Below are 22,766 nucleotides of genomic sequence, written 5' to 3' on the forward strand. Positions count from 1 at the left end.
ACCTGAGAATTCTCAAAACATAAAATTCTGAAGGTTTAAAAATATATTTTAAGATAACCTTTAAGCAAAAAAGGAAATCTTTTGCTTAAAAAATCAAAAAAAATACAAATTACGATCTTTTTAGAACCAGACAATGAAAGTATTCTATTTATTACAACCTGTGGGATATGGACAGGAAGAAATTTGTAGCCTGTATACTGAAATAAATGAATTAGGCAATCCATTCAAGATGCATGAAAAAGGATGACATAGCTGGGCACGGTGACTCACACCTGTAACCCCAACACTCTGGGAAGCTGAGGCGGAAGGATCACTTGAGCCCAGAAGTTTAACGTTATGGTGAACTATGATCACACCACTGCACTCCATCCTGGGTGACAAAGTGAGCCTCAGACTTGAAAAGAAACAGGATGACAAAATAAAGTACAACTCTCCCTCCATATATGTGAAGGATTGATTCCAGGACTGCCTGTGTATACCCAAATTTGCATATAGTCAAGTCCCACAGTCAGCCTTGCAAAAACCCACATATATGAAAGTTTACCCTCCTGCAGTTAAATATATATGAGTTTTGCATCCCTTGAATACTGTATTTTTACCTGCATTTTGTTGGAAATCCATGTATAAGAAGACCCATGAAGTTCAGACCGATATTATTCAAGGGTCAACTGTATATATTAGGAAGAAATCAAACACTTCTACGTAAACAACAACAAAAAAATCTATTTATACATACACACAAAGAGCATACTATGTAACAAGCACTGTTCTACATATTTTAATTCATTGTGCTCACAGAGCCCTACGTGTTGGATACTGTTATGTTACAGTTGCGAAAACTGAACCACAGAAGATTATGTAAATTGTCAAATCTCCCAATGTATAAAAGAATACATCTGAAGTAAATGGGTGTTATCCCAGGACTGGAACATTAGTTTATCCTTACAAAATCTGTCATTAACGATTAAAGGAGACAAAATTATAAAAATTTAAATTGATTCTTTGAAGGCATCTCATAAAATTTAATATATTTTGTAGTTTGGGGGAAAAAATCTTAAAACTAAGCAAACTAAGATAAGTAACTCTTTAATGGATAAAGGGTTTTAGTTCCATATCCCAGAAATAACCAGTTAAAAATGACCAGTTGCTGTGTTAATTTATTAATTTAATATAATTTATCCCCCAAAATACGTTGTGGAACTTAGTAAGCTAGTTTTAAAGCTCCCATGGCATAATAAGGACACAGAATAGCAATGAGTTATGAAAAGAAACAAAGGTATGGTGGGGTACAGGGGAGATGGACTATATAAAACCATAGTCATAATTAAAGCAAGTATATTATTCACGTCAAAACAGAAAAATTATGCGTAGCAATGGGTAGCATATGATAAAGATAGCAAGTTAAATGTGTCAGGAAAAGGCTAGTCAGTAAAATGTTGGTTCTCCATGGTGGGACAAAATAAATGCATCTTAAACTAATGTCTGCATGAAAATAAAGACTTTAAAAGCATAAAAGTAATGGAAGAAATGTATAAGGAAATTATTTATAGATTTGAGTAAATTTTAAAAGTAACCCAAAAAAGTGACAAAATTCTGCATCACAATCAAAGGGCAAACTGGGTTGCATCATATGACCAATATTTTGTTTTATAAATAGGGTTCTTCAAAATCAATAGTAAGAACATAAATATTGTCCAGTTCTAAAACAGTCAAAAGACAGACATTTTACCCAGGAAACAAACATAAATATTCCTGCTTCACCAGTGTTAAAATGCAGTAGCCAGATGTGATCATTTTAAATGTATGTGTATCAAACAACACAGCCACAAAATACATTAAATAAAAATTTCCAGACTTGAAAGGAGAAATAGATAAGTCAACAATTACAGTTGGAGATTTCAACACTTCTCATTCAGTAATTGATAGAACGATTGCAGACACTCAAGGATACAGAAGACTTAATAGTCAACACATTTGATTTAATCATTATTAGGGCACACTCCACAAAACAACAAAAATATATATACACTGTTTCATCCAGGTGTACACAGAACTTTTCCAGGCCACATCTTAGGCAGATAAAATAAGACTTGATAAATTCAAATGATTACAATAATATAAATATGTTGTTTGATTAAAAATTGAATTAAATTAGAAAACAGATCTGGGAACACCAAAATATTTGGAAATTAAATGACACACTCTTAAGATGCATAGGTCAAAGAAAAAACCACAGGGAAATTCAAAATTATCTTTAAATGAATGAAAAGAACATGTGAAAATATATGGGATGGACTGGGCACAGTGGCTCATGCCAGTAATCTGAGCACTCTGGGAGGACAAGTTGGGAAGATTGCGTGGGGCCAGGAGTTCAAGATCAGACTGGGCAGCACAGCGAGACCCCATTTCTACAGAATTAGCCGGGCATGGGGATGGCATACACCTATAGTTCTAGCTGCCTGAGAGGCTGAAGCAAGAGGATTGCTTGAATCCAGAAGTTTGAGGTTACAGTGAGCTACGATCCACACCACTGCACTCCAGCCCAAGTGACAAACTGAGACCTTGCCTCAAAAAAGAAAGAAAACATATGGGATGTTTTCTAAGCACCCTAAAGCAGTGCTTAGAGGGACAGTTATCACTTAGAAAGGTCTAATATCAACAATACAAGCTTCCACCTTCAGCTAGAAAAAAAAGAGCAAACAAGACCAAAAATAGAAAAAAGGATATAATAAAATCAGAATAGAAATCAATGAAATAGAAAACAGGAAAAAATATAAAATTATAATTAATTAAACCAAAACCTGGTTCCTTAGAAAGATTTTTTTAAAAGATAAAGGTTCAGCTAAACCAACAAAAAAAGAGAAAAGGTATAAATTAACAGTATCAGGAATGGAAGAGGAAACATCACAGTAGGTACTACAGAAGTTAAAAGAATTATAAGGGAATATTATGAACAACTTTATCCAAATTTCACACCTTGGATGAAATGGGGAAAAAAATGCTAGAAAAACTCAAATTACAAAAACTGACTCAAGAAGAAATTGAAAAATCAGAATAGGCCTATATCAAATAAAGATACTGAATTTGTAATTAAAAGTCTTCCCCATAAGAAAAGTCCAAGTCCAGGCCGGGCACAGTGGCTCACACCTGTAATCCCAACAGTTTGGGAGGCCAAGGTGGGCAGTTCACCAGAGGTCGGGAGTTCGAGACCAGCCTGATCAACATGGAGAAACCTTGTCTGTACTAAAAATACAAAATTAGCTGGGCATGGTAGCGCATGCCTGTAGTCCCAACTACTTGGGAGGCTGAGGCAGGAGAATTGCTTGAACTCAAGAGGCAGAGGTTGTGGTGAGCTGAGATCGTGCCATTGCACTCCAGCCTGGGCAACAAGAGTGAAACTCCATCTCAAAAAATAAAAAATTTAAAAAAGGAGAAGTCCAAGTCCAGATGACTTCACTGATGAATTCTGTCCAATACTTAAGGGAAAAAAATACCAATCTTTCACAAGTACTTCCAGAAAATAATAGTAGGAAGGAATACTTCCAAAATCACTCTGTAAAGCCAGTATCACCCTAATATCAAAGCCAGACAAAGACATCTTGTCTTGTGTATTGAATATCACAAAGAATTAAAACTACAAATCAATATTCCAGCCACCCGTGGTGGCTCACGCCTGTAATCCTGGCACTTTGGGAGGCCAAGGTGGGAGGATCGCTTGAGCCCAGGAGTTTGAGACCAGCCTGGGTAACATAGTGAGACCCCATCCCTATTAAAAAAAGAAAGAAAACAAAGCAATGTCCCTTATGAACATCAATATAAAACTTCTTATAAAATATTAACATATCAAATCCAATGACATAAAAAAGATTATATACCATAACTAAGTGCAGTTTATTCCAGAAATGAAAGGTTGGCTTATTCAAAAATCAATGTAATACAACCATATTAATAGAAAAAATGACAAAAAGCACATTATCATTGACAAAACCCAACATCCATTGACAGTAATTCTCACCCAAGTAAGGATAGAGGGGAAGTTGCTCAGCCTGATAAAGGACATCTGTAGTTAACATCACAGTTATGGTTAAAAGAAAACAAAGGAGGGGCATTCCAAGATGGTCGAATAGGAACAGCTCTGGTCTGCAGCTCCCAGCATGATCAATGCAGAAGATGGGTGATTTCTGCATTTCCAACTGAGATATTTGGTTCATCTCATTGGGACTGGTTGGACAGTGGGTGCAGCCCACAGAGGGCAAGCACCTCACCCAGGAAGCACAAGGGGTTGGGGGATTTCCCTTTCCTAACCAAGGGAAGCCGTGACAGACTACCTGGAAAAACAGGACACTCCCACCTAAATACTGCGCTTTGCTCAAGGTCTTAGCAACTGGCAGACAAGGAGATTCTTTCCCGTGCCTGGCTCGGCAGGTCCTATGCCCATGGAGCCTTGCTCACTGCTAGCACAGCAGTCTGAGATTGAACTGTGAGGTGGTAGCTGGGCTGGGGGAGGGTTATCCGCCATTCCTGAGGCTTGAGTAGGTAGACAAAGCAGCCAGGAAGCTCGAACTGGGCAGAGCCCACCACAGCTCAACAATGCCTACTGCAACTCAACAATGCCTACTGCCTCTAGACTCCACCTCTATGGGCAGGGCATACCTGAGCAAAAGACAGCAGACAACTTCTGCAGACTTAAACGTCCCTGTCTGACAGCTCTGAAGAGAGCAGTAGTTCTCCCAGCACAGCATTTGAGCTCTAAGAATGGACAGACTGCCTCCTCAAGTGAGTCCCTGACCCCTGTGTAGCCTAACGGGGAGACACCTCCTAGTAGGGGCCGACAGATACCTCATATAAGCGGCTGCCCCTCTGGAACGAAGCTTCCAGAGGAAGGATCAGGCAGCAATATTTGCCTATCTGTAATATTTGCTGTTCTGCAGCCTCCACTGGTGATACCCAGGCAGAGTCTGGAGTGGACCTCCAGCAAACTCCAACAGACCTGCAGCTGAGGGACCTGACTGTTAGAAGGAAAACTAACAAACAGAAAGGAATAGCATCAACATCAACAAAAAGGTCATCTACACCAAAACCCCATCTGTAGGTCACCAACATCAAAGACCAAAGGTAGATAAAACCACAAAGATGGGGAGAAACCAGAGCAGAAAAGCTGAAAATTCTAAAAATCAGAGCACCTCTTCTCCTTCAAAGGATCACAGCTTCTCGCCAGCAATGAAACAAAGCTGGACAGAGAATGACTTTGACGAGTTGACAGAAGTAGGCTTCAGAAGTTTGGTAATAACAAACTTCACCAAGCTAAAGGAGGATGTTCGAACCCATTGCAAGGAAGCTAAAAACCATGGAAAAATATCAGACGAATGGCTAACTAGAATAAACAGTGTAGAGAAGACCTTAAATGACCTGATGGAGCTGAAAACCGTGGCACAAGAACTTCCTGACATACAAGCTTCAACAGCTGATTCGATCAGGTGGAAGAAAGGGTATCAGTGATTGAAGATCAAACTAATGAAATGAAGTGAGAAGACAAGGTTAGAGAAAAAAGAGTAAAAAGAAACAAACAAAGCCTCCAAGAAATATGGGACTATGCGAAAAAACCAAATCGACATCTGATTGGTGTACCTGAAACTGATGGGGAGAATGGAACCAAGTTGGAAAACACTCTTGATATTATCCAGGAGAATTTCCCCAACCTAGCAAGGCAGGCCAACATTCAAATTCAGGAAATACAGAGAACACCACAAAGATACTCCTCAAGAAGAGCAAGCCCAAGACACATAATTGTCAGATTCACCAAGGTTGAAATGAAGGAGAAAGTGTTAAGGGCAGCCAGAGAGAAAGGTCTGGTTACCCACAAAGGGAAGCCCATCAAACTAAAAGCAGATCTCTCGGCAGAAACCCTACAAGCCAGAAGAGAGTGGGGGCCAATATTCAACATTCTTAAAGAAAAGAATTTTCAACCCAGAATTTCATATCCAGCCAAACTAAGCTTCATAAGTGAAGGAGAAAGAAAATCCTTTACAGCCAAGCAAATGCTGAGAGATTTTGTCACCACCAGGCCTGCCTTATAAGAGCTCCTGAAGGAAGCACTAAACATGGAAAGAAGCAACCGGAACCAGCCACTGCAAAAACATGCCAAATTGTAAAGACCATCGATGCTATGAAGAAACTGTATCAATTAACAGGCAAAATAACCAGTGAACATCATAATGACAGGATCAAATTCACACATAACAGTATTAACCTTAAATATAAATGGGCTAAATGCCCCAATTAAAAGACACAGACTGGCAAATTGGATAAAGAGTCAAGACCCACTGGTGTGCTGTATTCAGGAGACCCATCTCATGTGCAAAGACACACATAGGCTCAAAATAAAGGGATGAAGGAAGATCTGCCAAGCAAATGGAAAGCAAAAAAAAAAAAAAAAGGAGGGGTTGCATCCTAGTCTCTGATAAAACAGACTTTAAACCAACAAAGATCAAAAGAGACAAAGAAGGCCATTACATAATGGTAAAGGGATCAATTCAACAAGAAGAGCTAACTATCCTAAATATATATGCACCCAATACAGGAGCACCCAGATTCATAAAGCAAGTTCTCAGAGACCTACAAAGAGACTTAGACTCCCACACAATAATAGTGGGACACTTTAACACCCCACTGTCAATATTAGACAGATCAACGAGACAGAAAGTTAATAAGAATATCCAGGACTTGAACTCAGCTCTGCAACAAGCGACCTAATAAGACATCTACAGAACTCTCCACCCCAAATCAACAGAATATACATTCTTCTCAGCACCACATCACACTTATTCCAAAATTGACCACATAGTTGGAAGTAAAGCACTTCTCAGCAAATGTAAAAGAACAGAAATTATAACAAACTGTCTCTCAGACCACAGTGCAATCAAACTAGAACTCAGGATTAAGAAACTCACTCAAAATCGCTCAACTACATGGAAACTAAACAACCTGCTCCTGAATGACTACTGGGTACATAACGAAATGAAGGCAGAAATAAAGATGTTGTTTGAAACCAATGAGAACAAAGGCACAACCTACCAGAATCTCTGGGACACATTTAAAGCAGTGTATGGAGGGAAATTTATAGCGCTAAATGCCCACAAGAGAAAGCAGGAAAGATCTAAAATCGACACCCTAACATCACAATTAAAAGAACTAGAGAAGCAAGAGCAAACAAATTGAAAAGCTAGCAGAAGCCAAGAAATAACTAAGATTAGAGCAGAACTGAAAGAGATAGAGACAAAAAAAAAAAAACCTTCAAAAAAATCAATGAATGCAGGAGGTGGTTTTTTGAAAAAATCAACAAAATTGATACACCTCTACCAAGACTAATAAGAAAGGAGAGAAGAATCAAATAGATGCAATAAAAAATGAGAAAGGGGATATCACCACTGATCCCACAGAAATACAAACTACCATCAGAGAATACTATAAACACCTCTACGCAAATAAACTAGAATATCTAGAAGAAATGGATAAATTCCTGGACAGATACATCCTCCCAGGACTAAACCAGGAAGAAGTTGAATCTCTGAATAGACCAATAACAGGCTCTGAAATTGAGGCAATAATTAATAGCCCACCAACCAAAAAAAGTCCAGGACCAGACAGATTCACAGCCAAATTCTACCAGAGGTACAAAGAGGAGCTGGTACCATTCCTTCTGAAACTACTCCAATCAATAGAAAAAGAGGGAATCCTCTCTAACTCATTTTATGAGGCCAGCATCATCCTGATGCCAAAGCCTGCCAGAGACACAACAAAAAATGAGAATTTCAGGCCAGTATCCCTGATGAACATCGATGCAAAAATCCTCAAAATACTGGCAGGCTGAACCCAGCAGCACATCAAAAAGCTTATCCACTATGATCAAGTCAGCTTCATCCCTGGGATGCAAGCCTGGTTCAACATACACAAATCAATAAATGTAATCCATCACATAAACAGAACCAATGACAAAAACCACACGATTATCTCAATAGATGCAGAAAAGGCCTTCAACAAAATTCAACAGCCCTTCATGCTAAACACTCTCAATAAACTAGGTATTGATGGAACATAATCTCAAAATAATAAGAGCTCTTTATGACAGACCCACAACCAGTATCATACTGAATGGGCAAAAACTGGAAGCATTCCCTTTGAAAACCAGCACGAGACAAGGATGCCCTCTCTAACCACTCCTATTCAACATAGTATTGGAAGTTCTGTCCAGGGCAGTCAGGCAAGAGAAAGAAAGAAAGGGTATTCAGATAGGAAAAGAGGAAGTCAAATTGTCCCTGTTTGCAGATGCCATGATTGTATATTTAGAAAACCCCATCGTCTCAGCCCAAAATCTCCTTAAGCTGATAAGCAACTTCAGCAAAGTCTCAGGATACAAAATCAATTGTGCAAAAATCACAGGCATTCCTATCTACCAATAACAAACAGCCAAATAATGAGTGAACTCCCATTCACCATTGCTATAAAGAGAATAAAATACCTAGGAATCCCACTTACAAGGGATGTGAAGGACCTCTTCAAGGAGAACTACAAATCACTGCTCAATGAAATAAAAGAGAACACAAACAAATGGAAGAATATTCCATGCTCATGGATAGGAAGAATCAATGTCATGAAAATGGCCATACTGCCCAAAGTAATTTATAGATGCAGTGCCATCCCCTTCAAGCTACCAATGACTTTCTTCACAGAATTGGAAAAAACTACTTTAAAATTCATATGGAACCAAAAGGGAGCCTGCATTGCCAAGACAATCCTAAGCAAAAAGAACAAAGCAGGAGGCATCATGCTACCTGACTTCAAACTATACTACAAGGCTTCAGTAACAAAAACAGCACGGTACTGGTACCAAAACAGATGTATAGACCAATGAAACAACAGAGGCCTGAGAAATAACACCACACATCTACAACCATCTGATCTTTGACAAACCTGACAAAAACAAGAAATGGGGAAAGGATTCCCTATTTAATAAATGGTGCTGGGAAAATTGGCTAGCCATATGCAGAAAGCTGAAACTGGATCCCTTCCTTACACCTTATACAAAAGTTAATTCAAGATGGATTAAAGACTTAATTAAGTTAGACCTAAAACCATAAAAACCCTAGAAGAAAACCTAGGCAATACCATTCAGGACATAGGCATGGGCAAGGACTTCATGATTAAAACACCAAAAGCAATGGCAACAAAAGCCAAAATTGACAAATGGGATCTAATTAAACTAAAGAGCTTCTGCACAGCAAAAGAAACTACCATCACCATCAGAGTGAACAGGCAACCTACAGAATGGGAGAAAATTTTTGCAATCTACCCACCTGACAAAGGGCTAATATCCAAAATCTACAAAGAACTCAAACAAATTTACAAGAAAAAAACAACCCCATCAAAAAGTAGGCAAAGGATATGAACAGACACTTCTCAAAAGAAGACATCTATGCAGCCAACAGACACATGAAAAAATGCTCATCATCACTGGTCATCAGAGAAATGCAAATCAAAACCACAATGAGATATCATCTCATGCCAGTTAGAATGGCAATCATTAAAAAGTCAGGAAACAACAGATGCTGGAGAGGATGTGGAGAAATAGGAATGCTTTTACACTGTTGGGAGTGTAAATTAGTTGAACCATTGTGGAAGACGGTGTGGCGATTCCTCAACGATCTAGAACTAGAATTACCATTTGACCCAACAATCCCATTACTGGGTATATACCCAAAGGATTATACATCATGCTGCTTAGACACATACACAGATATAAACATATTATGGCACTATTTGCAATAGCAAAGACTTGGAACCAACCCAAATGTCCATCAGTGATAGACTGGATTAAGAAAATGTGGTACATATACACCATGGAATACTATGCAGCCATAAAAAAGGATGAGTTCATGTCCTTTGCAGGGACATGGATGAAGCCGAAAACCATCATTCTCAGCAAACTGCCACAAGGACAGAAAACCAAACACCGCATGTTCTCACTCATAGGTGGGAATTGAACAATGAGAACATATGGACACAGGGCGGGGAACATCACACACCAGGGCCTGTCGGGGTGGGGGGGGCTGGGGGAGGGATAGCATTGGGAGAGATACCTAATGTAAATGATGAGTTGATGGCTGCAGCAAACCACCATGGCACATGTATACCTATGTATCAAATCTGCACGTTGTGCACATGTACCCTAGAACTTTAAGTATAATAAAAAAAAAACGAATGCCTTTTTCCTGAGATCAAGAACCAGGCAAGGATGTTTCTATTCCTCACTGTTTCTACTCAACAATTGTAACTGGGGGGTCCTAGCCAGGGCAGTAAGGCAAGAAAAAAACTTTTTAAAGGCATTCAGATTGGAAAGGAAGATGTAAAACTGTATATTCACAGATGATGTGACCTACAAATTGAAAACTAAGGAATCTACATAAAAGATACCAGTGCTATTAAGTGAATTAGCACAATCTCAGAATACAAGCTCAATATACAAAAATCAGTAGTACAGTATTTCTATATACTAGCAATGAGCCCCTCCAGTGATGAAATTGAAATAAAAAGAATAATTCTATTCACAATCATATCAAAAAGAATATGAAAAATAGGAATAAATATAATAAAATAGGAATAAATATAATAAAATAATACTTGTACAATGAAACTAAAAAAACAATGCTGAGAGAAATTAAAGAAGACCTAAATCACTGGAAAGATTAGAAGGCTCAGCGTTGTTAAAATGTCAATTATCCCCAAATCGATGTACGGATTTAACATAATCCCTATCAAAATCCCGGCAGACTTTTGTTGTAGAAATTAGTAAACTAATCCTAAAACTTGTATAGAAAATGAAAAATATCTAGAATAGCCAAAACACTTTTTTAAAAGAGCAAAGTTGAAGGACTAGATTACCTGATTTCAAAATGTACTGTAAACCAATCATCAAGACGTTGTAGCACTGGTATATATATACACAGAGATCAGTGTAACACTCCAACTAATTTTCAACCAAAAGAGAAAAGATGGTCTTTTCAAAAATGATGCTAAAATAATTGGATATCCATGTGCCAAAAAGAACCCCAATCCATATCTTGTGCTAAATATAAAAATAATTAAAAAGGAATCATAGAACTAACTGTGGCTAAAACTACAAAGCTTCTGGAATAAAACAAAGGAAAATCTTTGTGACCTTGGGTTGGGCAAGAGTAATTTTTAAAAATTGATACATTGGACTTCCTTCAAAATTAAAAACGATTGCTCTTCAGAAGACACCATTAAGAAAATGAAAAAACAGACCAGGAGAAAATATTTCCAAAACATTCTGATAAAGAACTCATATCCAGAATATGTAAAGAACTCTAAATAACAAAAAGACTAATAACTCAATTTTTTAAATAGACAGAACATCTGAATACACACTAAAAAGGAGGTACAGACAGTAAATAGGTGTATGAAAAGATGTTCTGTATTATTAGACATTAGGAAATTGCAAATTAAAACCTCAGTGAGATATACTACACAGCCACTTGAACAACTAAAATCACCAGTTGGCAGTAATGTGGAGAAACCAAAACTCTCATACATTGGGCTGGTAAGGATGTAAAACTATACAGCTTCTTTAGAAAAGTTTGGCAGTTTCTTAAAAAGTTAAACATACATTTGGCTTATGAATCAATAATCTCACTCCTAGAAATCTACCTAAGAGAAAAGCTCACCCAGTGTTCATAACAGCATTATTCCTAGTAGCTCAAAACTGGAAATAATCCACATGTCCATCAAACTGGTGAACTGATAAAGCAAAATACATCTTTTCATGAGAGACTTTCAAGCAAGGACAAAAATAAATATGTATATATATATATTTTTTTAAAATATATGTATTTTTTATAACATTCCACCATATGATGGTGAGCTGAGATTGTGCCATTGCACTCCAGCCTGGGGAACAAGAGTGAAACTCCATCTCAAAAAAAAAAAAAAAAAAAAGAAATTTACTAAAATGCACTGAACACTTAAAATTGGTAAAATCTATGGTATGTAAATTAACCTAAATAAAGCTGTTTTTAAAAAAGCAAGAGCCAAAAAACTTCAGCTTATTAAATTGGCAGCAATTTTTAAAACATAAGTTTTAAGGATAATATTCAATAAATGTTTGCATTACTACTGTATATTAAGCATTATTGGATACTGGCAAATGCAAGACAGGATGGGAAGACAGACAGATGCAGTTAAAATATAGTGTCTTCACTGCTGTCTCATAGAAGAAACAAATTGCAGAAACACCTTACTCTAGGCTTACTGCAGGAAGACACGCACTTTCAAACATTGCTGGTAAAAGCATATTGCCCCAGTGTCCCTGGAAAGTAATTTGACAATATGTAGCAACAACTTGAATTTATGCCCTTTGACTCCCTGATAGTAATTCTGAGTATCTATTGTAAATAATCAGAAATTTGGATAGAATTGTGTAATCTAAACAATTGACACTGGTCACAGGTAATTCTAAAATAAATTCAAAGCAACACAAATGTTCAATATAGAATGGTTAAATAAGTCATGGTATCTGTGTCATAACATGCAGCTATTGAAATGTACTTGAAAATTTTTAATTTCATAGAAAAATCCAGATTACAAAATTGTGATATAATCTCAGTACTCAAAATGTGTGTATGTATATACACAAGCTAAAAGATAACACCCCAAAATATTAACAGTCATTAACTCTGGGCTGTGGAATTGCAAGTAATTTGGTTTTTTATACTGTTCTATAATTTATAAAGGTTCATGTAATGAGCGTGTACTGTATTACTTTAACAAATGGGAAAAAATTATTTTTCTCCTTTATCTGTTTATATAGGTAATACATGTTCATTGCAGAAGAGTTAGAATATAAACAAAAATCTACACCTAAAATTCACCACCGAAAGACAGGCTGTTTTATCACTTTGGAGTATACCCTTCTAGACATTTCTGTGCAACTAGATCATGTATTTTACAAAAAATATTACTATTGTTTTATAACCTGCTTTAAAGGAAGAAGAAATAGATAGCAGATCTAAACAAATAGACATGTTCATCTGAAAAGAGAAACTAGTGGCATCTAAAGAGATTAAATAATTGGCTCAAGCGAAAGTTTTTTCAAGTTGTGGTAGCACTGAGAGAACGTGCCAGTGTGCCTGGAAGGAAGAAAGAGGAGGCAGGGGGTTGCAGACAGAAGCACAGGTGAGGAGGGGTCACAAGAGGAGACGCAGAGACCAGCTGGAGTGAAATTCAACCATTGTATATGAGAGGCTCTTGCTGCTTGCTGGATACCCCACTTCTCATGCTGTGGGAGATAAGATAAGGCCTACACAGAACACATGTGGGTTATGAGGTCCCAAGGGGCAAGGAGGCTTACAACAGCCACAGTCTATAGAGCAAGCACTAGAGTGTGAACAAAGGAAAGGAAAGGAAAAGGCCCGTTTACAGGAATAACAACTGACCAACTCGTGCAAAAGCAAGGCCAGACCTAAATTCCCAAGGCTAAATCAACTAGGGTTTCATCTCAAGAAAGAATCACAGATATGTCAGGGAGAGTCTAATTGTCAAACAGAAATTGCCAGACTCAGGTATCAGAAAGGGAGGAATGTTAGTACCACAGAAAGACCAGAGGCTTAGGAGCCAGGCAGATCTGGTCCACTCACCAGCTGGGCAGGTTACTTGACTCCTGAGGCTCAGTTTCAGAAGGCATCAGCATCCGCTTCCTGAGGTGGTTGTGAGAATCTAAGATATTATATGTAAACACCTGGCACATGGCTCATGATAAATAGTAGCTATTACTACTCCATATAGGAGAAATACAGTGTAACATCATGGGCCCACTACAGTGGCTCACGCCTGTAATCCCAACACTTTGGGAGGCCGAGGCAGGCAGATGAGGCCAGGAGTTCGAGACCTGCCTGGCCAACATGGCAAAACCCCATCTCTACTAAAAATACAAAAGTTAGCTGGGCGTGGTGATGTGTGCCTATAATCCCAGCTACTTGGGAGGCTGGGGCGGGAGGATCATTTGAATGAACCTAGGAAGGAGGTGGAGGTTGCAGTGAGCTGTGATCATGCCATTGCACTCCAGCCTGGGCAACAGAGCAAGACTCCGTCTCAAAAAAAAAAAAAAATATATATATATATATATATATATATATAAAATATCATGGTTAAGAGCATGAAATTTGAAGTTAGACAAACCTAACTTCAAATCCTTGCTTTATCACACAAGCTGTGTAATCTCAGGCATCCAAGCCTCAGCATCCTCTATAAAAATAAGGGTACCACTTGGCACACTGAGCTGTTTTAAGGATTAAATAAGACAGTGTATATAATATAAGGCCCTTAGGCATAGTGTCTGTGTAATCAATAAACAATGGCTATTTATTGCTACCACTTTAGTGATCACATTACCTAACCTCTCTGAAGTAGAGTTTATTCAGCTGTAACATTAGCATTCTATCCCTTATCTTGTTCCCTTCACTCCTAGGGCACATTTTACTGCTTGACACAGTAAATATCTGTTGCATGAACAGCAGGATTGTACTGAGAATTAAGAGATAATGTATATAATGAATCTAACAGTGTCTGGTATATTAATGCTAAAAAAAAAAATGGAGCTATTTGTTTTACCATTAGATTGTGAGCTCCTCAGGGGCCAAGAACGTTTTCTTAGTCTTGTAGTCCCAGCACCTGGCAAACTGTTAACGTAGGAGGTCCTCAGCAAATGTTTACTGAAAGGCACAGACCACAGCAATACAGCAGCCACCCTCACTACAAGGATATCTACAGTAGTCCAGATGATTTGGCCCTCCAAAAACAACTTAAAATCCTCCACCTACTTTACCATCTAACAACAATCACAGGTAGCCATTGTGCTAAGCATCTGTACCTCCTGATTTCAAGACTGGTACTTATGTAATGTCTTCAGTAAGTAACCTCGTAATCACTGCAGGTCTCAGTGAGGTGAAGCAAGACCAAAGCTTCCATAAGTATGAGGCTGTAAACATTGCAAATTAACATGTCTAGCACACAAAGTGATCACAGCATACAACAGCATTTATATAAACTCAACCCTCGTAAGAGAAGCCAGAAAGACAGGGTACCAGTTACTTAATCCAAGTCAACTAAATGTGTTACCTATATGAAGATAACAGGTTATGATACCATATTTATAATTAACATTCTTATGGTTTATGCAATGGAGTACATTAAAAACACCACAGAAATTATGTAAAGAAGGCTAAAGGGTCTTCTATGTTACTATCCTAAGAAACTGAGACCCTCAATAATCAGAAACAAGCTTTTCTGCCAATTTGACTAATACTTGAAAAAATGGAAAATATAAAGAGATTAAAATCACTCTTGGTTCAATGATCCAGGGATAACCATTATTTTATACATGGTATATTTCTTTTTAACACTTGTTACTAATGTGTTCAAAAACAGGAATTTTAGTGCTTCAATGTTCTCAAGCAGTAACTCACATCCATTTCCCTATTATTGGACATTTGGGCAGATTAGAACTGTTTTCTATTGAATGTTTTTAAAGGCAGCTTTTTCCTTTATATTAAAAATATATGAATTACTCTGTCAGAGATCTTTTTTTTTTTTTTTTGAGATGGAGGCTCGCTCTGTCGCCTAGGCTGGAGTGCAGTGGCGCGATCTCCGCTCACTGCAAGCTCCTTCTCCCGGGTTCAGGCCATTCTCCTGGCTCAGCCTACCGAGTAGCTGGGACTACAGGCGCCTGCAAGCACACCCGGCTAATTTTTTGTATTTTTAGTAGAGACGGGGTTTCACCGTGTTAGCCAGGACGATCTCGATCTCCTGACCTCGTGATCCGCCCACCTGGGCCTCCCGAAGTGCTGGGATTACAGGCGTGAGCCACCGCGCCCGGCCTCTGTCAGAGATCTACATTTACATCCATCAGCACTGGAAACTAAGCCACTGTAGGTAAAGAAAGCCAGCCAGAAACCCATTAGGGCAATCGTCCAGGAATGTAACTAGTGAGAAGTATGAAGCCCAACTCTCCTCAGTGAGGTGGGAGAATGTAGGAGAGGAAGAGGGAAACAGGGAGAATGGAGGGTTGTGTGTATATATTAGGGTATAGGGAAAGAAAAAGAAGGAATGACATGAATTAATATTCTAAAACATGAGTTATAATATTACAGATATATGAGTTTAGAATTATTTTTTAATGCTTAATAAACAGAGCCTCTACGTGGGCCTGAAGTTAATGTTTTATTTTTTTCCACATTGAACAAACCATATCAAAGCCCAATTTTAATTTATTTCAACAGATATTTACTGGTACCTACTCTATGCCAGGCACTGTGCTTGGTAATAAACATGAATTCAGACCGTGTCCTTCCAGTTAATAATTAGAATATATTTAGCCCACATTTTTATGCTGTCTACATCCACAATGAGTAAGAATTAACAGTTGATAGCTCATGATTCTGAAGAACTGCAAGAGTTCCTTTAACCATCAAAACTGAAGTGAAATCTACTTCCTGGGACAGGAAAGCAAGTGGTACATATTAGGAAACTTCAACAAGAGTTGAAACTAAAGATTTTCTGGTCACTGGATGGGTTAAGGAAATTCAGTGAACCAAATATCCAACTTCTAAATATTTCAGCTAATCCATTTTATATAAGTGGCTTAGGATATCTATTTTTAACTTAAAAGTAAAGTATAAAGATAAATCACACACTTGTATTTCTGAAGCATTATAGACTCCAAACTAGAGAAATACTGAACTTTTTTTTTTTTTTTTTTTTGAGACAGAGTTTCGCTCTTGTCATCCAGGCTAGAGTGCAGTGGCACAATCTCAGCTCACAGCAACCTCCACCTCCCAGGTTCAAGCGATTCTCCTGCTTCAGCCTCCCAAGTAGCTGGGATTACAGGCATGCACCACCACGCCCAGCTAATTTTGTATTTTTAGTAGAGACAGGGTTTCTCCATGTTGGTCAGGCTGGTCTCGAACTCCCAACCTCAGGTGATCTGCCCACATTGGCCTCCCCCAAAGTGCTGGGATTACAGGCATGAGTCACCATGCCAGGCCAAAATATTGAACATTTTATTCTATGCCTATAGGTACCATATGTCTTAGATATGCCCAGATAATCCGTGAATCAAATATTCTATTCCTTTGTCCCTGTAAATAGTCAGAATCCTGGAAACTGGAATCAAAACATAACTCCCAGACAACACCCTGAAACTGCATACAATCCTTTGTCAAACAATTTATGTCCCAGTCATTATCTCTGCTCATTCCAACTTTTATATTTCCATCTCAGGAATCTGCAGAGCCCGCCTTAATGCTTTTGCCCAGAAACTGCTCATCTGAAAGGGAAGACTTACTTAGGGAAATAAGTTTCTAAAGGCAGTGGTGTTGCTGGCCAAATTACATGAACCACCATATCCCCTCATGCTAACAAAACTATGTTAGAGAATTTGTTCTCAGGCTAGGTGCGGTGGTTCACACCTGTACTCCCAGCCCTTTGGGAGGCCGAAGGGGGGGATCATGAGGTCAGGAGATCGAGGCCATCCTAGCTAACATGGTGAAACCCCATCTCTACTAAAAATACAAAAGTTAGCTGGGCGTGGTGTTATGTGCCTGTAATCCCAACTACTCACGTGGCTGAGGCAGGAGAATCGCTTGAACCTCGGAGGCAGAGGTTGCAGTGAGCCGAGATCATGCCACTGCCCTCCAGCCTGGTGACAGAGCAAGACTCCATCTCAAAAAAAAAAAAAAAAAGTTTGTTCTCAGCTGGGCATGGTGGCTCAAGCCTGTAATCCCAACATTTTTGGAGGCCGAGGCAGGCGGATCACCTGAGGTTGGGAGTTCAAGACTAGCCTGGCCAACATGGTGAAAACCCTATCTCTACTAAAAATAAAAAAAAGTAGCTAGGTGTGGTGGTGCATGCCTGTAATCCCAGCTACTCAGGAGGCTGAGGCAGGAGAATCGCTTGAACCCAGGAGGTGGAGGTTGCAGTGAGCTGAGATAGTGCCACTACACTCCAGTCTGGGCAACAGAGCGAGACTCTGTCTCAAAAAAAAAAAAAAAAGAATATGTTCTCAATTTGATACCTATGATTTCTAGTAAATTGTTTGTGAACCCTGTGAGTTCTGCTTTAATCCTCTGACCCCTCTGTTCATTCAAAAATGGCCAGTTAACAGAAAACACCTAATAAAATAATCTTCATTTGAGCCCCGGGGAATACCACTGAACCCAGAAGTGGCCATGCAGAAGGAGTCAGTTAACATACTTTGTTCTCCACGTTCTCAAGAATTCCTGGAGAGCAGGATAAAGATTAAGGTTCTAACAGATCTGACTCAAGATGAATTGTGAGGCCAAGCTCAGTAGCTGACACCTATAATTCCCAGCACTTTGGGAGGCCAAGGCAGGAGGATTCCTTGAGCCTAGGAGTTTGAGGCTAAGATCATGCCACTGTACTCCAGCCTGGGTGACAGAGTGAGACTGTCTCTTTAAAAAAAAAAAAAAAAAAAAAACCCGGGCTCAGTGGCTCACGCCTGTAATAATCTCAGCACTTTGGGAGACCGAGGCGGGCGGATCACCTGAGGTCGGGAGTTTGAGACCAGCCTGACCAACATGGAGAAACCCTGTCTCTACTAAAAATACAAAATTAGCCAGGTGTGGTGGCACATGCCTGTAACCGCAGCTACTTGGGAGGCTGAGGCAGGAGAATCGCTTGAACCCCGGAGGCAGAGTTTGCAGTGAGCCGAGATCGTGCCACTGCACTCCAGCCTGGGCAACAAGAACAAAACTCGATCTCAGAAAAAAAAAAAAAAAAAAAAGCCGGTCGTGGTGGCACACGCCTATAATCCCAGCTACTCAGGAGGCTGAGGCAGGATAATTGCTTGAACCTGGGAGGCGGAGGGTGCAGTGAGCCGAGATCACGCCGTTGCCCTCCTGGGCGACAGAGCGAGACTCTATCTCAAAAAGGAATGAATGAATGATCATGAATGAATTCTGCACTCTTACCATTTTACTGACTCCAATCCTGTCCTGGCAACTCTACACATTGTTTCACAAGAGCATTAGGACATCACTTTCCATTCAGCAATTCATTTTGAGCACCTAGTGCCAATCACTGTACTATAGCCCAAGGAAATTAGTGAGTTACAAAACGGACACTTTACAATCAATCAAGTGAGGAACAGATTTAATTATGTAAATATGAAGGAGACAAATAAGATGAACCAGTAATGGACAAGGAGTTGCAACTTATGGTGCTGAGGGAAGAATTTTCTGAGTAGTTGATAAGACCTAAAAGGTTGAAAAGAAAAAACAGCAAAAATGTCCTAGGCAGGGAGTAAAATATGTGACTGTGTGCAGTGATTTTGAGGCAGGAAACAGAATGTTGGGGAGATTTTTAAAGCCTAGTGTGGCCAGAATATAGTGAGCAACAGAGGGAGATGTGGTTACAAAGTCTAGCAGGGGCCAGATCATGCAGGGCCTAGGGAAGCCACTGAAAATTGTTAAGCAAGGGAGTGATATAATCCCTACCCCTTAGGTTTTCTGAAGATTATTCTGCCAGATTAGTGGAAGTGCAAGAACAGAAGTAGGGAGACAAATAAGGAGGCCATTACATACATCTGAATCAGAGATGTGGTTAATTAATTCAGGAGTGAATAATCAGGAAACCTGTACGTGACATCTCAGATTAAAAGATGAACACAAGCTAGCCAAAGAGGGAAGGGCATTTCAGGCAATTGAAAAACATGTACAGTGGCATTAGGTCCCAAGACCATAACCTATTCCAACACTATAAACAGCCTGGTATGGCAGTAGCAAAGGATATGTGGCAAGAGTGTAATCCAAACAAGAAAGTATGGTACCCTGAACTTAAGCCAGTGGTGGTAGGGAGGAAGAGGCAGGGTTGTATCCATATGGTCAACTGTAGTGAGGTGAGGAAAGAGGAACTTGGGATAACCGAGTTTCTGGCTTTGAGTGGGCAGATGACAGTGCCATTGACTAAAATAGGGAGAACCAGGGCAGTGGGAAAGATGAGTTCAAGTTTATACATGCTGCTGTTCTGAAAGAGTCATCTATATAGTAGGCAGCTGGATATATGGAGTTCTCCAGCTTAGAAAGAGGCTGAGGCTGGACATAGTTTGGAAACCACAGGTGAGTAGGCAGTGAGTAAAGCCATGGGAAAGACTAAGCTTACCAGGGAAGTACAAAACGAGAAGAGCTTATTAGTCCAGAACCTGGGACGCACTGGCACTGAAGGAGCAAGAGTTCTAAGATGGGTAATTTTATTGTGAGACATACGGCACATTGTAGGATGTTTAGCACCATCCCTGCACTCTACCCACTAGATGCCAGTAGGACCCACTCAGTGGTGACAATCAAGACACAGACATGTCTCCAGACATTCCCAAATGTCCCCTGGTGGGGGGGGGGGGGGGGGCAAAATCACCCTAGTTGAGAACCACCAAAATTAAGAGGAGTCTCCAGGATGCTGACAAAGGAGGGTTATTGAATGAACTTCCTTTTGCAAATGTTTTATTCAAAAATGACATACACAAAAATGTATAATCCCTCCCCCAATATAGGATTAGGTGTCACTCACCAACATGCCCAAAATCACATTAAGTGATCAAACCCAGACTGGAACCTGACTTTTATAGTCTGACTCCAAAGCCTGTGCTCTAAGCCTAAATCACTTAACCCCTAACTCCATAAGGTCTCCATTAGGCTTCAAGTGCTGTGAGGAGAGGGCTGATTCAGTCTTTTTCATCATTGTAATCCTAGCATTTGGCTCTGACACTTAGCAACAGGAGTTCAAATATTTACTGAATGAGTCTCACTTCACACTTAACTCTGAAAATATGCGTTATTCATAGACCTACATTGAGGTATTTAACATTGATAGCTTACAGACAACACGTTAGGGCACCAAGGGGAAGATGCTCCCATCCTGACAAGAAATCAGCAGCAGTGGTTTTGAGAATTTTGTTCCCCAGAACAGAGGCTCTGCCATCAACCATTTCACTTGCATTAGCGGAAAGTTCCTCTCCTATTGCCTCCTTATCCAGCACATCCCATGCCGCATTGAGGCCTCAAGGAGATGGGGGAAGAGGAGTGGAAACAAGAATGGAATGGAATATTTTTATTAAATGAACAAATTATAACTTTTGACAGTATCATAAACTGGTAGTCATAGGGAACAATTTTCTATCAAGCTTTTTAAAAGGTTTAAACCTCTAACCTCTATTCAAAAATGTTGGCCTAGGCTGGGTGCAGTGGCTCACACCTTTAATCCCAGCACTTTGGGAGGCTGACGGGGGTGGACCACCTGAGGTCAGGAGTTGAAGACCAGCCTGGCCAACATGGCGAAACCCTGTTGCTACTAAGAAAACACAAAAACTAGCCAGGAGTGGTGATATACATCCGTAATCCCTGCTTCTTGGGAGGCTGAGGCAGGAGAATTGCTTGAACCCAGAAAGCAGAGGTTGCAGTGAACCAAGATCATGCCACTGCACTCCAGCCTGGGCAACAGAGCAAGACTCCATCTCAAAAACAAAAAGATGTTGACTGGGCGCAGTGGCTCGTGCCTGTAATCCCAGCATTTTGGGAGGCCGAGACGGGTGGATCACTTGAGGTTAGGAGTTCAAGACCAGTCTGGCAAACATGGTGAAACCCTGTCTCTACTAAAAATACAAAAATTAGCCGGGCATGGTGGCACATGCCTGTAAATCCCAGCTACTCGGGAGGCTGAGGCAGGAGAATCACTTGAACTTGGGAGGCAGAAGTTGCAATGAGCCAAGATGGCCCCACTGCACTCCAGCCTGGGCGACAGAGCGAGACTCCATCTCAAAAGAAAAAACACACACAATGTTTTAGGAACTTGAATAGGTGCCACCTACTATATATACCTACCTCAGCATATTTTCCCTCACTAATTGGCCCCAATTGGTACCTTTTTGATGAAGGGACTGTATGTCCACAAATTCCTGCTTAAATATTGTGGGAGATCCCTGCAAGGGCTAAGCCAGTGATGTCAAATACTGTAATAGACATTGCTAACTGATGTACATTTTTCTGATGTACATATCTACATATGAGGCTCAGAGATATAGCCTCAGAATATTTATCAATATTTCAGGCAGCCACATCATTTCCAAGAGAAAATATTTCATCTCTGCCTAAAGCCAACCTTAGAGGTAGCCTGGAGGATACAGAATTCAGGGGATACCAGCAACACCTAAAAGGTTTAGCAGAAGGACATCTTCCCAGGATGAGTATCTAGGTCCAGGTATGCTATAGAAGCCTAAAAAGTAGAATGATGGGAAATCCATAAATGCACTTTAGTCAGTTCAACCTACACACTTGAACATCTTTTTGTGTTGCTTGGAAGCCACGGAGGGAAGCTATAAAGCAATCTGAGAGTTGAGAAAGTTTGCCACTCTGGCCGACCAGTGGCTCAAGCCTGTAATCCCAGCACTTTGAGAGGCCAAAGTGGGCAGATCACCTAAGGTCAGGAGTTCCAGACCAGCCTGGCCAACATGGTGAAACCCCATCTCTACTAAAAATACAAAACTTAGCCAGGTGTGGTGGCGCATGCATGTAGTCCCAGCTACTGTGGAGGCTGAGGCAGGAGAATCGCCTGAACCTGGGAGGCAGAGGTTGCAGTGAGCCAAGATCGTGCCACTTCACTCCAGACTGGGTGACAGAGCAAGGCTC

The 22,766-nt window shown here is 39.9% G+C and overlaps 1 protein-coding gene across 5 annotated transcripts in view; it reads left to right on the plus strand.

The window, feature by feature from the left end:
• The window catches only part of PPP2R3A (protein phosphatase 2 regulatory subunit B''alpha), a 181,998-nt gene that overhangs the window by 156,012 nt on the left and 3,220 nt on the right, over positions 1-22,766 (plus strand). The gene's annotated exons all lie outside the window — the stretch shown is intronic.

Source organism: Pan troglodytes, chromosome 2 (genome assembly GCF_028858775.2).
Source record: "Pan troglodytes isolate AG18354 chromosome 2, NHGRI_mPanTro3-v2.0_pri, whole genome shotgun sequence".
Taxonomy (NCBI): domain Eukaryota; kingdom Metazoa; phylum Chordata; class Mammalia; order Primates; family Hominidae; genus Pan; species Pan troglodytes.